Below are 12,472 nucleotides of genomic sequence, written 5' to 3' on the forward strand. Positions count from 1 at the left end.
TATATCTTCTACCTGCTTTTGAAAATCCAGACAATATCTTTCTCATGTTCTCTCATGCATCTCCTGTGCTTCAGGGACTGTCAAAGATTTTTTAAGGATCACATTTCTAATTAATAAAATAATCATGTTGAGCATCATAAAGATATTGACACAATAAATGAATAACTGTTGTGCATCAAGAATTCTGAAAGTTCCATTTTTTGGTGGCGTTTGTCAAACCAACTACTTTTCTTAAATTTTAGTTTCTTTTTCACAAAATGTAGTAACACTAAATAGGATAGTTATAAAGTTCCATTTAGTCTTGAAATTTTATACTCTGCGTTTAGCAACTTTAGACAGCCAGGCAGTCCTTTATAACTTGTTTTCTGTAGTGCGGAGATTTGCCACTGACATGGAACTGAATGCACATTAAGATCTATTACCTTCAAGAGTTTTAGTTAGAGCTGCTGCCTCCTTTATATAGAGGGCAGAACCAGTCTAAGAAGGAAGAAATGTTACTTCTTAGCCCGGGCATAGCTGTCAATCAGAAAGACCATTTGGGGATTTGATCCTAAGTTATTACTGGTTGATGATACCACATGCCAGAATTCTCACTGATATTTTTAAACCCCTGCAATAAAGTCTCAGTAGAAGAAACTGCAAGACGAATTACATGCGCTTATAGATCTGTCTCTGACAAACTTCAGAGTTTCCATTCATCTTAGTAATTTCAGCACTTGGTGTCCCAGTAAATCTCTGGGGAATCGAATTGAGAAGAAAAGCAATGATCTCACCCCACAAAGTGGTAAAGGCCGGGGGTTAAATATATTGTTTTTCTAATTGAAGGCAAGAAAACAAGTTTCCAAATCCTCTACAACAGTTATTTTCCTTTCAATTCCCTTAGGCTTTAGTTGATGAACTATTTTCTAAAGAATTTCCTTCGGAGATGCCTTTTTATTTACTGAAAAGAACTAATTGTTTTCACAGTGATGTATAAAAATACAGTGTGCCCAACTCACCATTCTGTATCAAGGATTAGAAAAATATTGTTCTCAAGGCACTGTCTATTCTGAGGAAATTTGCTTTTATAATGTGCACTAACAGCAGAGCTGCCCTTATTTAAGCAATCACTAGGAACCATTTCTATGTGGTATCTAACTCAGGTTGATTATTCACACCCTATAAATTATCAGGAGGAGGAAATGAAAATTTACATCCACATCTTTAACCCTGCTGTGAGCGGTGTTTCATTTTGCTCTTGAGTCCCTTGACACTGAGGTCAGGTGCTGTGTGTTTATTACTCAGACTATGTGTAACCTTTTCTGCCTGAGACCACTCTCATCTGGGGAAAACAATTGTGTAGCCGAAAGCAGCTTTCTCCTTCCCTTGCCATTCTGTCCCCTCCAGGTCGGGTTGCTTATTTCAATGATTCCCAACCATTTTGGCACCAGGGACAGGTACATGGGTTGGGGGTGGGGCAGGCATGGTTTGGGGATGGAACTGTTCCACCTCAGATCATCAGGGCATTAGATGTGCAGTTCACAATAGGGTTCGTGCTAGTTATGCTGACTCTGATCTGACAGGGGGCAAAGCTCAGGCAGTAATGCTTGCTTACCTGCTGCTCATCTCCTGCTATGTGGCCCAGTTCTTAACAGGCCACAGTACCAGTTCTTGGCCTGGGGTTGGGGACTCCTGGCTTATCTGACTGTTCACTTTTCAAGATGCTAGAAAATCTTCATTTACTAATAGGCAAGATCAATGTGCATTGAAAGGATACATGTGCAGGTGCCTCATCCTCTCTACGCTGTTCAGCTCAAGGTTCAAGATTTGAATAAATAGCTCTTTTGTTTTCTTTTATCCTTTGTTCATGAGGTGTTGGGATCCTTGCTTCCCAGGAGAAGGCCTGAGATGGTAAGGTAGGGGCCTTCAGGTGAAGAACTGAGCCAGGCCTTGAGATTAAGCCTGTGCTCCAGACCTGTCTTAGGCAGTATTGTGTTGTATAAGGTGCATACTCAACTTACAGTAAAGGAACAAGTTGATTTCACACTGCTGTTGTCCCTTTGGCTTTTAACTTTCTTTGGAAACTAACAAAGAGAAAGGGTAAAAGGTCTGGCAGTGGCAAAAACAACAATAAACAAGAAAAATAACCTGTCTGATGAAATTATTAATAAAAAAGCATAACAATGGGGAAAATCTGCAGCAGCACTGTAAATTTGGAGGGGTGATTTCCTGGTAACTTAAAAAAGATTCCACTATGTATAGCATACTTTGATCAGGTCGAAAGAAGGAAAAAAGAGCTCTTTTTTTTTATGAAAAAGCAGCATTATCAGGCAGTCTCCCAGATGACTATGGTTTTTAAACCCTTTAGTATTCATTATGTTGTAAATTTATATTTTGCTTTTTCTTGCCTTTCATTAATATACTTGATATGTTTGCATACATATTATTGGTGTTTTGTTTGAAAAGCTTTCAGATGCCTTTGAAACTTTCACTATTTTCTAATTTAATATTTACTAATTGATTAAGTTTATTTTGATGGGAAGTTTCCAGTTTCTGGAGTTGAATATTTATTTCATTTAGTTTTATTCTTTCTTATTTAATGAAAAATATAATTAAGTAAATGAATTTTGCTCTTTGTAAAGCTTCTGCTACACCTGTAAGTGAATAAATAGCTACGATGAGATTACTACGATACATAACAATCTTATTGTAGTTAATTTTAATAACTTGTAACAGAGCTTTGATTTATTTTTTGATCTAAAGATTATTTAGCAGAGGATTTTATTTTTATTTCCAAGTGATTATATTAGTCATCTTTATCATTTTGCTATAAATTTTTGGTTTTATTACATTGTGAATAGAGAATTTATTATTATGGCTATGATATTTTGTTCACAAGTGTATTGAAACACTGTTAGGAAAGTTCTATATAAAAGATGTATTTTATATCATCTACTTGACTTAATATGTTAATTGTGTTATTATAATACTATATATATCATTTTGGTCTAATTGAACTGTAAAAAATGTAACAATACGTATCAGTCTACCCAAAGACCATGGTTCTTTTTCGTTTTAACTGGTTGTGTTCCTGTCTTTTCTTATACACTTTGGAGTTAGTGAATTCAGAACCAAAATCTATGACAGATGTATCTTTATTGTAAATTATCCCATTTAGTAAATAATTTCCTTTTTCAGAGTTAATGCTTGCTGCATGGTTTTGCTTTTGTTTATAATATTACCATCTCTGCAATATCTATGATGTATACATATGCACTTCTCATTATCTGCCTATTATTATCCTTCTGTGTAATTTGCATTTCTTGCAAAACTTATAAGTTAAACATTTTTTTAGTCTCGGTGTTGATCTTAATTAGGAGGATTCAACCTGTTTTCATTTATTTTAATAATAGATGTGGTTGTTTTATTTGTTCAACCTTTTCTTAACTACTGAAAAAAGTCATAACTACAAAACTCATGATATATTTCAAGGTGAATTATACTCATGTAACTGTCATCTGGATTAAGATATATTACTTAATGCAACTACCTTCAGGCCACATCCCAGTCATTACATCACCTGAATGTAGTCATTCAGACTATTATTACCATAGATTACTTTCCTTGTTTTTGAAGTTTATGTAAAATAAATCATACAGTATATAATTATATCTGGCTTCTTTTATTTTTTTTTTTTGTGCCATTCATCCATGGTATTGCAAGAGCAAGTTTGTAGTTTCATTGCTGGATAGTGTTTGATTGTATAATTCTCACAAAGCATTTTGATCCATTCTATTGACGGATATTCAAGTTTTTTTTTTTTTTTCCAGTTTAGGGCTGTAATAAATACCACTGATATAAACACTAATGTACATATCTTTCAATGCACATTCCTTTGGGGAAGAGATATAAGGAACATGGGTGTACCATAGAACAAATAGATAGATAGATAGAACCCTAGCAGGTTTGATAATTCTTTCTTGGAGTCTTGACACTGTTTATTTATCTAGGAAGACTTTGCCATTTTCTGCTCTAGGGATAGATGGAAATATATCAGCGTATTCTGTTATTCCAACCGTACACTGATTATGGATGAATTGAAAGACTCAGTCAACCTTTGGTTCATACAAGCGCCCAGGGTAAACTCTCTAGGGGACCCAACTGAAAGACATGGATGTTTACTAGGACCTTGGCAGGCCCTGGACTGCAATTTTGCCTCCTCAGGACGATGATACTTCCAAAGCCTCAGCTATAGATTTCAGTGGTTTTATGATTAGCCTCTTAACTTCTACCCTGCACAGCTTGAAATTCAGCAAATGCCTGAGAACCACCAGTGTTGTGCTAGGGTCTCTGCACCTCTCTCTCCTCTGAAATCTTGGCTTTTCATATCCTGCCATCCTTTGTGGGCCTCAACTGTCTTCTGTCATGTAAGATTGCTACGTATCAGTCGTTTACTGTGGATTTATGATTAGTCTGCTATCCTCTTGCTCTCTAAAGTTAGGAACAACCCTGAGGAGGAAAGTGGCTTGCAGAATGTTGACTCATTCTCTCTACTTTTTCTCTTCTCTTGGACGTTCAAGTGCTGATAGCCTCATCAGCACACGTCTTTATACAGATGATTTTTTTCCTCTATTTTATCCAACTTTACTAATTGTTCTTGATGGAAACAAACAACTGGAATTGGAAGTCTGAGTCTGACGTGTGCTTTGCCTTTGTTTCTATGCTATTCTAGATGTTTCTTTTTCTGTCATGTTACTTTTGTTTAAATTTTTTCCTTATTTTCTTTCCTAGCTTTAAAATTACATGTCATATTTTAGTTGTTGTGGTAGCTTCTTTCATATTTTAAGCAACATACTTAAGCTTATATTTCTATATCTATCATGTCATGAAAAATAATATTTATGGACCTCTACCCTTCTTAATCCGTCAAAAATCCCTTGGCATTCTGCCATTGCCTTTAAAATCATGTCTACCAATACATTTCTTTTCCTCTTTCAGGTGAGATTTGTTTTCTGTGCCTGGATGCTTATTAAAATTTCACAAAATTTTTGTAGGATCTGAGCCTTTTGTTGTTTGTCTTCATTTGCTTCTTTCAGGTTTCCCAGCTTACTTGACTAAACTTGTAGTGGGCAATATTTACATGTACCTGATTGTCAGTTTGAAACACTAAATCATCATAAGTGTGAGTGTCTTTATGTCTAAGCTGACGTTTTTAAAAAGGGTCCCGTTGTGTTGCCCAGGCTGGAGTGTTGTGGCATGACCATAACTCACCACCACCTCGAACTCCTGGGCTCAAGCGATCTTCCTGCATTAGCCTCCTGAGTAGCTGAGACTGCAGCTGTGAGCTACAGTGCCTGAATATGTATGTATGTATGTATTTACTTTAGAAATGAGGTCTTGCTATGTTGCCCAGGCTGGTCTTGAACTTCTGGTTTCAAAAGCGATCTTTCCCCCTTGGACTCCCAAATTTTTGGGATAATAGGCATGAGGCATTGAGCCTGACCTGATTCCTTTTTAATTTAAATAAGTCATCAGGTGTCATGGGCCAATTCCCTCTCACTTATGGTCAGTAAAGGCAAATGAAGATATGAAAATAAATAAATAAATAGATAATGTGAAGGAAGTATGGAACTTCGTTTCTGCTTTCAAGGAACTCATAAGTATTTAGGAAAATATAGCCAGTCGTTAGTTGCCTTCCCAGGGTCCAGTTACCCTTTTTAACTGATGGAGAGAACCCCAGTCTCCAGTGCCACAGGAGTGGCCACATGACACTTTTTCCATTGAGATATAAGTGAAATCTGCTGAATGTCCTAGGAAGATGTTCGCTTCTTAGAACCAATGCCAATAAATGCAATTGACACTGTGATATCGTATTCCCCACCTCTTTCCCCACCTGTCCTGACATGAACATGAACTCTGAAGTTATAACAGCCACCTTGAAACCTTATTGTATCTGTAGTAAGACAGATGTTGACAGAATCATGAGGAAGAAGACCTGGATTTCTAGAACTATGCTTCTAAACAAATGTTAGTGGGCCCCTTGGATATAAACTTCTTGAGATCTAAGAGAAACAAGCCTCTACTTGTTGAAACCACTGTGTTAATCAAGTCTTCAGTATATGTAGCTAACTGATACATTAGAAAAAATCAATTTACATAACTACACAGGGCACACTGTGGTGAAGAACAGAATGTGTGATATGGGTGAAAATGGTTGTGATTTTTCTTGGCTTCTTCACATGCAGGCCAGTCTTTATGCATCTCCCTGGGAAAAGCCCTATCTGGCTGGGTATTTGCACAACTGCATTTCCTACTGCTTGCAGTTACCTAAGCAGCAAAACCAGAATCAGGAGCTGGAAAGCATGTCCTAGGGGTGCTGAGAAAAATGTTTTCCCTTTGAATCATTGAAAAGAGTTCATTGTGAGATTCTTCTTTTCCCTAATAAATTACCAGAGTGAAACATAGATGGTCATAACTGCTAGAGGGTGTGTTTTCAGACAGTTTTCATTATAGAGCTCCCCCCCAAATCCTGAGTAAACACTAATGTGGAAGAATGGAGAAATTAAATTCAGGAAAATGAATGAATATAAAATTTCAGTAATCTCTGGGACTTCATTTTTCCCCCAGCACTACATAATCCTAAAACATCAGAGCTGATAGCACTAGAGGAATCTGCGTTAAGTACAAATTATTTAATTAGATTAATTTTACCTTAATTGTAATTATTGGCCCACAATGACTTTAGACACTTTGCTGAGCATTTAAAACAAAACAAATAGATAAACTGGACACAGATGTCTTCGTCTTTATAGTATTGGGAAGTTCTATAATCACGTTGATGAGAAGAAATTACAGGAAAAATTGTTCCATAAAGTCTATTTGGGAACTACAATGATGCCTAACTCATTTGGAGGTACTTTTAATGAAAATGGAATTCATTGGGAAAAGTGAATCCTAATGACCTTATACTTTCAACATGTGTATATGATGATGTTTCTCATTTTTGGACCTCTTATTCATTCATTTATTGCTTTGAAGATGTACATATATTAGACACTGATTTTAGTAAATGAATTCCCCCAGTTTACATCCCACAGTGAATACTCCAGTTTTCCATGCAATATATGCATTGATTAGATCTCTTCAAATGTCAAGGTTAAGACCTTCCAAGTTCATCAAGTTTAAGCACACAGAGATTTCTTGGCTCACATCATATAAAATAGTAAATGTTCATGGCTGAAATGAATAGGAGTCAGGGCTCAATACTCACCAGGAGTTATTTCTCAAGCCCTTTGCCACCCCTTTCTTATTTAGGCTTCTCACAGAGTGTCATCATTTCATCTCCCGGAATTCTCAATGTATGGTTCTGGGTTAGAACTAGATGCCAAAGAAACTTCTGCAGGCCATTTTTATAATCAGAAGATGGTTGTAGGCTCAGGTGCTGTTGAAGTTAACACAGGTGGACATAGGTGTGCTAGCTCACTGTGTTGGCATGGGCAGTAGCCAGGCCTGCAGCTCCTCATCTGGCAACCACTGGCTCTCCTTCATGAGCATCTCCAACTGCTGTGTTAGGTACATGTTTAGCTCCATGAGGAAGAGCACCAGCTGCTTCTTTATAGTAACTGGATTATCGAAGTTGAAGGCTTGGAAGCAGTGAGAAATTAATAAGGGTGCCTGTTTATCATTATGGGTTCTGGAATATTCTATGATTCCCATTTGTTCTTTCTCTACAGAGCTTCAAATCCATCTTTCCATCCTGAATTCCTGCCATGTGGACTTCAGGCCCCAGCACCATGTACAAAAGCAACAGTCATACATAGACTGGTTAACCAGATTGCAGTCTTGTAGTCAGCTCCCTATAATCAACCCTTTAATCTGCATTACTCCAAGAGGTTCTGATTCTTTCATTGAACCCTGGCTGATAAATTGACCACATGAAATTATTTTTAAAAATTTACTTTCAGTGTTTGTTGAATGAATGAACGAATGTGATAAATGAAGTTATTCTTAGTACACAACCTTCACTCATTCACTCTCCCTTTTATGAATATAATAATACATCCTCCTTTCTATCCATAAGACTAGTTAAATGAGTTAAGACATGTAAAGTACTTAGAGCAGTGCCTCACACATAGTAAATGTTAGGTAGGTCATTATTACAACAGGTTTAGCAGTATGATGTGGTTGCTAAAAAGGTAAAGGAACCTTTGGGTGTAATGATAGAAATGAAGGATCAGGATCAAGGGAGGCTCATGGCCCACTGTATTTTTCATTGCCAAGATTTTTGTTCAATTCTGGATGTCTCTAATTTAAAAAGTGTTTATACCTTATGGGGGATTGAGTGCTGAAAGTGGTAAAGTGTGTAGACTCATGCCAAGTGAAGAACATGGAAAGGACGGAGATGGAGAATATGACTTCTCTTGGAGACAGATTCAGAAGCTGAAATAAAACTTTCTTGAAAAATTTGAAAGGCTGTCATGTGGAAGAAGAATTAGAGTATCATTTTAAAAGCATCCATGAAAGCAACTGTAAATAATGTACAGGACTCTCTTACACATGCACCTGCACTCAAGTGGAAGATGACAACAGAACTGGGTCAATAACATTTTGCTACCGACTTCCAACATGGGGAAATAAAGACTAGCTTTCCAGCTGAAAGTACTGGAGAATTTTAGGTTGATAAAAAGTAATTACCTGGGCAATGAAGCAGCATGAAGCACTATAAATGGCTGCATTAGAACACTGATTGGGAGTCAGCTAATTTCTCTGGTGAATTTTTCCGTGAAATCTCAGCTGTAATATAACAAAATTTAGGGCAATTTTCTTTTTTTCCTCCAACCAATATCCTTCATAGAACCTCTGTATTTATTTATTTTTCTCTATCTCTTGTCAAACTAGACATCTGCCTGATCAGATTTATCCATCCACATTCTGTTTAACTCCCTTACTAAACCATCACTGCAAGTGTTTGCAATGAGGCATGGGCCTTAGCTCCATTTACCACTGGACTGTAACTCACACGGAGGCTCCTGTAAGGCTCAAGGTCACGGCCCATGAGAGGGGAGAGTCAGTTTGCTGCAGTCTCTCTCCTGGTCTCACCTGCCAAGGTGAGAAGACTCTTCTTCCAGTCTTTGTGTTGCTTTTTCTTGCCAAGAACGAGGAATAATGCTCCTACTCTATGAATATCTTTCTCCTACATCCTCTTCAGAGATTGCTCATATTTCTGTGGCTCAGTGATATCTTTCTCTGACTTTCAGGCACACACCTTTGAGTAAAACTGCCAGAAGCAAATGTCATTCTTTTTCTTTTATCAACAGTCTTTCAGAGTTTGCACAAGTGACTTGCTTCTCAACTGCTACTGTGCAGTAGAGAGAGCACGGGGGGATTTTATGTGGAAAGAGCATTTCAACTGCAGAGAGCCCCCGCAACTCTCTGAAACACGATTCCCTGGGTGTGTTGCCTGGGAAGCTTGTGCTAAGCATGGAAATTAAGTTGTGGCAAGTCGAGTGGTTGTTCTATACTTTGAATAAGAGTTTACAATTCTGGGTTAAACAAGAGGAAGGATAAAGAATGACTTCACTGAATTGTGCATTCATTAAATAAACATTGAATCTCTAATTATTTGGGGATATATGAAAAAGACTTGCTGCTTGACCTTATGATGCTTGTAGTCTAGAAGAAAAGACAGTTATAAATAAACTAAAAAATAATTAAATATTCTAATGCAGTCTAAGTAGGTGTAGTGAGAATAAGGTGGCAGGGAGAAAAAAAGTGGAATCTACTTTAGTTAGAGTTACCATGGCTGGCTTCTAGAAAAATGTGAAACTTAGTGGAGATATGACAAATAACTAGTCCAATGATCACTAGTACAGGCATTCCTCACTTTCCTTTTTCTGAGCCTGGGAAGGGGGCCATATAATACAGATTTCTCTAGGACTGGCTCTGCACTCTGCCTTCTGCCCCATCGGGTAGGCCTGCAATCTACAGCCAGAAAGCTGTAACTAAATGTTAATTATATTTTTCCAAAGAGACAAATATTTTTGTTGTTAATGATGTACATGCTGTGGGCCTACTGTGTGCAACTCACTGAGCTAGCGCATTGATAAATGTAGAATGGGTATGAACTGCAGATCCTGAGCTCAACACATGACCTTGATTATTCCATAGCAGGAGGAAAGGGAACCAGGATATCTCTGAGAAGCAAAAATTCGAGATTTGTTATAGCTGATGAGTAAAACAAAGTACTTTCCTAAGAACACACCACTCACTTGGAAGTGTTAAAAATATACAGTATTAGCATGAATCAAAGGGTAATGTGTATCGGCTGACTACTCTGCGCCTATTATGATAGGCACATGAAATAAGAGCATATTTACAATGATGCTTCTATCTTTGAAAGACTTATCAGATGCACTTCATTAATGACCATTTATTCAACAAAAGTGTAATATTACACATATTGTGGCTTCACTTGGAAACTTATAGATTCACACACATTCATTTTCTGTGATGTCTCTGCATAGCTTTCCCACCCTTCTCATGCCCAGTACTTTTTTGCTTCAAAGTAAAATTATTGTTCAGAGTCCCTAGTGTTACAAAGCAGTGTGCATGCTGTGACATTGATCGCCTGAACACAATAGGTATCTTAGGCAGAAAATACTGAATAAATAGAAAGTCAGTGAGAAGGGAAATAAGATGTTTATTAGACACTGTTGAATGAGCAGGGAGTAAGAAGAGAAATCAATGAAAAGTGGCAGTGTTTGAACCAAGTATCATAATAGTACCATGTCTTAAACACTTTCCACCCACATATGCATCTACACATAAGCAGGTACCCACAAGTGCACATGTACTACACAGCTTTGCACCCCTTTAGGGAGCTGGCCCTTTTCTGTAGATCTTATTGATGTTCATGGGAGATTGTTTGGTGACTGTAAATGGAGTTTGGAGATGGGCAAACATTGGTTTTAAATCCCACCTCTGTTGAGCTCTGTTAGTTAAATGTTTTTCAGAGAATAATTTGTCTCCTCTGTGTCTCAGTTTTCTCATCTGGGAAATGTGGAGAGTAATGCCCAATAAGTAATAATAGTGTGAGGAAGAGCCCATGGCACAGAGTTAGCATTCAAATAAACAGTTCACTGTGAAATTCACCTAAAACAACCAATTACAAAGTCAGATACTATTTAACAAAAATGCTGTTAAACATTTGAAGTATAGAGATGAATTCTTAAAGAAATTAAGATTTGGTAAAATCTGCTTGAGAACGTAGATGCTTTCTTTTACTCCATGACTTTAGGCCACTAAGCCATCCCCACCCCAGAAGAAGTCTGGAAGTTGATTCTCTGGGGATAGTAAAAGGAATGGTTCCTGTAATAGGGGTATCCAGGCACAGTCATGGGATGAACAGGAAAATGTACATAAAGAGTGCTCCATCTAAGTCCCCTGACCGCCTCTCCTAATCTGGCTTCCAGAACGTTGGAGGCCATGTCCTCACCCAGGCAGAAGATTGGGAGGCTTTCTCCTATACCACCTAAGTAGCCCAAGAGGGAAGGCCTGAAGAGAGTGTGAGGTGATGACAAGGCTGATTCCCAGATCACCCTGTGTGATGATGGAGCCAACACCCTGTCCTTGCCCATCAGTGCTTCTGATCAGCTTTACAGTTCTCCACCCTTTTATTCTTAATTCTGAGAAGACAATGAAGATTTATCAGACATTGAGAAGATCCTCCAACCAGATAAATGTACCAAAGTAAAAAGAATCAGATAACTTGGAGGAAACAGGGACCATATAGAATGGGGGGGGGGGGGGGAACAAAAGAAAATGAAACCATTATGAATGCCCTCAAAGAGATCAAAGAGGATATTGCAGCCTTGAAATGGGAATAAATTGCAACAAAAAGGAACATAGGATTCGAATAGAGTGAAAGAAAATAAGATATATTTTCAGAAAAATAAAGTCGGAGAGACTTTACCATTCACAGACTCTTATGGAATGAATTACTAAATGAATGCACTTCACGAAGAATAACTGAAAAAAAATCAATGGATGAAGTAGAATGCAAAAAAATGATGAGCAAGTAAATTTGTAAACAAATGGTTAATATATATATATACATTTTTATAAAGAAGAGTAAAATTATCTTATAAAAATAAAGTGAAATTATGTCAGTAGAAATCATTACCAGAAAGCTGGAAGGAGGCTGATCAGAGTTAAAGAACCCAAGGGTATGTGCTTCATTCAGGAGGTGGGTAATGATGTGATCAACTTTAGATTTTGGTAAGCATGCACGCTACAGAACAGGAAAAGCAAATATATACATATATGTGTGTGTGTGTGTGTGTACACACATCTATATGTATATAGGTGATAGAATGGAAAGAGGAAATTGAGGTAAAACTGAAGCAAAGAGAAATCATGGTAAATGAAGAGAACAAAATAGAAGGGAATAGATTCCAAACATACACATGTGGGTTTGCATGTAAATTAATTTATT

This window comes from Papio anubis, chromosome 14 (assembly GCF_008728515.1).
Source record: "Papio anubis isolate 15944 chromosome 14, Panubis1.0, whole genome shotgun sequence".
Taxonomy (NCBI): domain Eukaryota; kingdom Metazoa; phylum Chordata; class Mammalia; order Primates; family Cercopithecidae; genus Papio; species Papio anubis.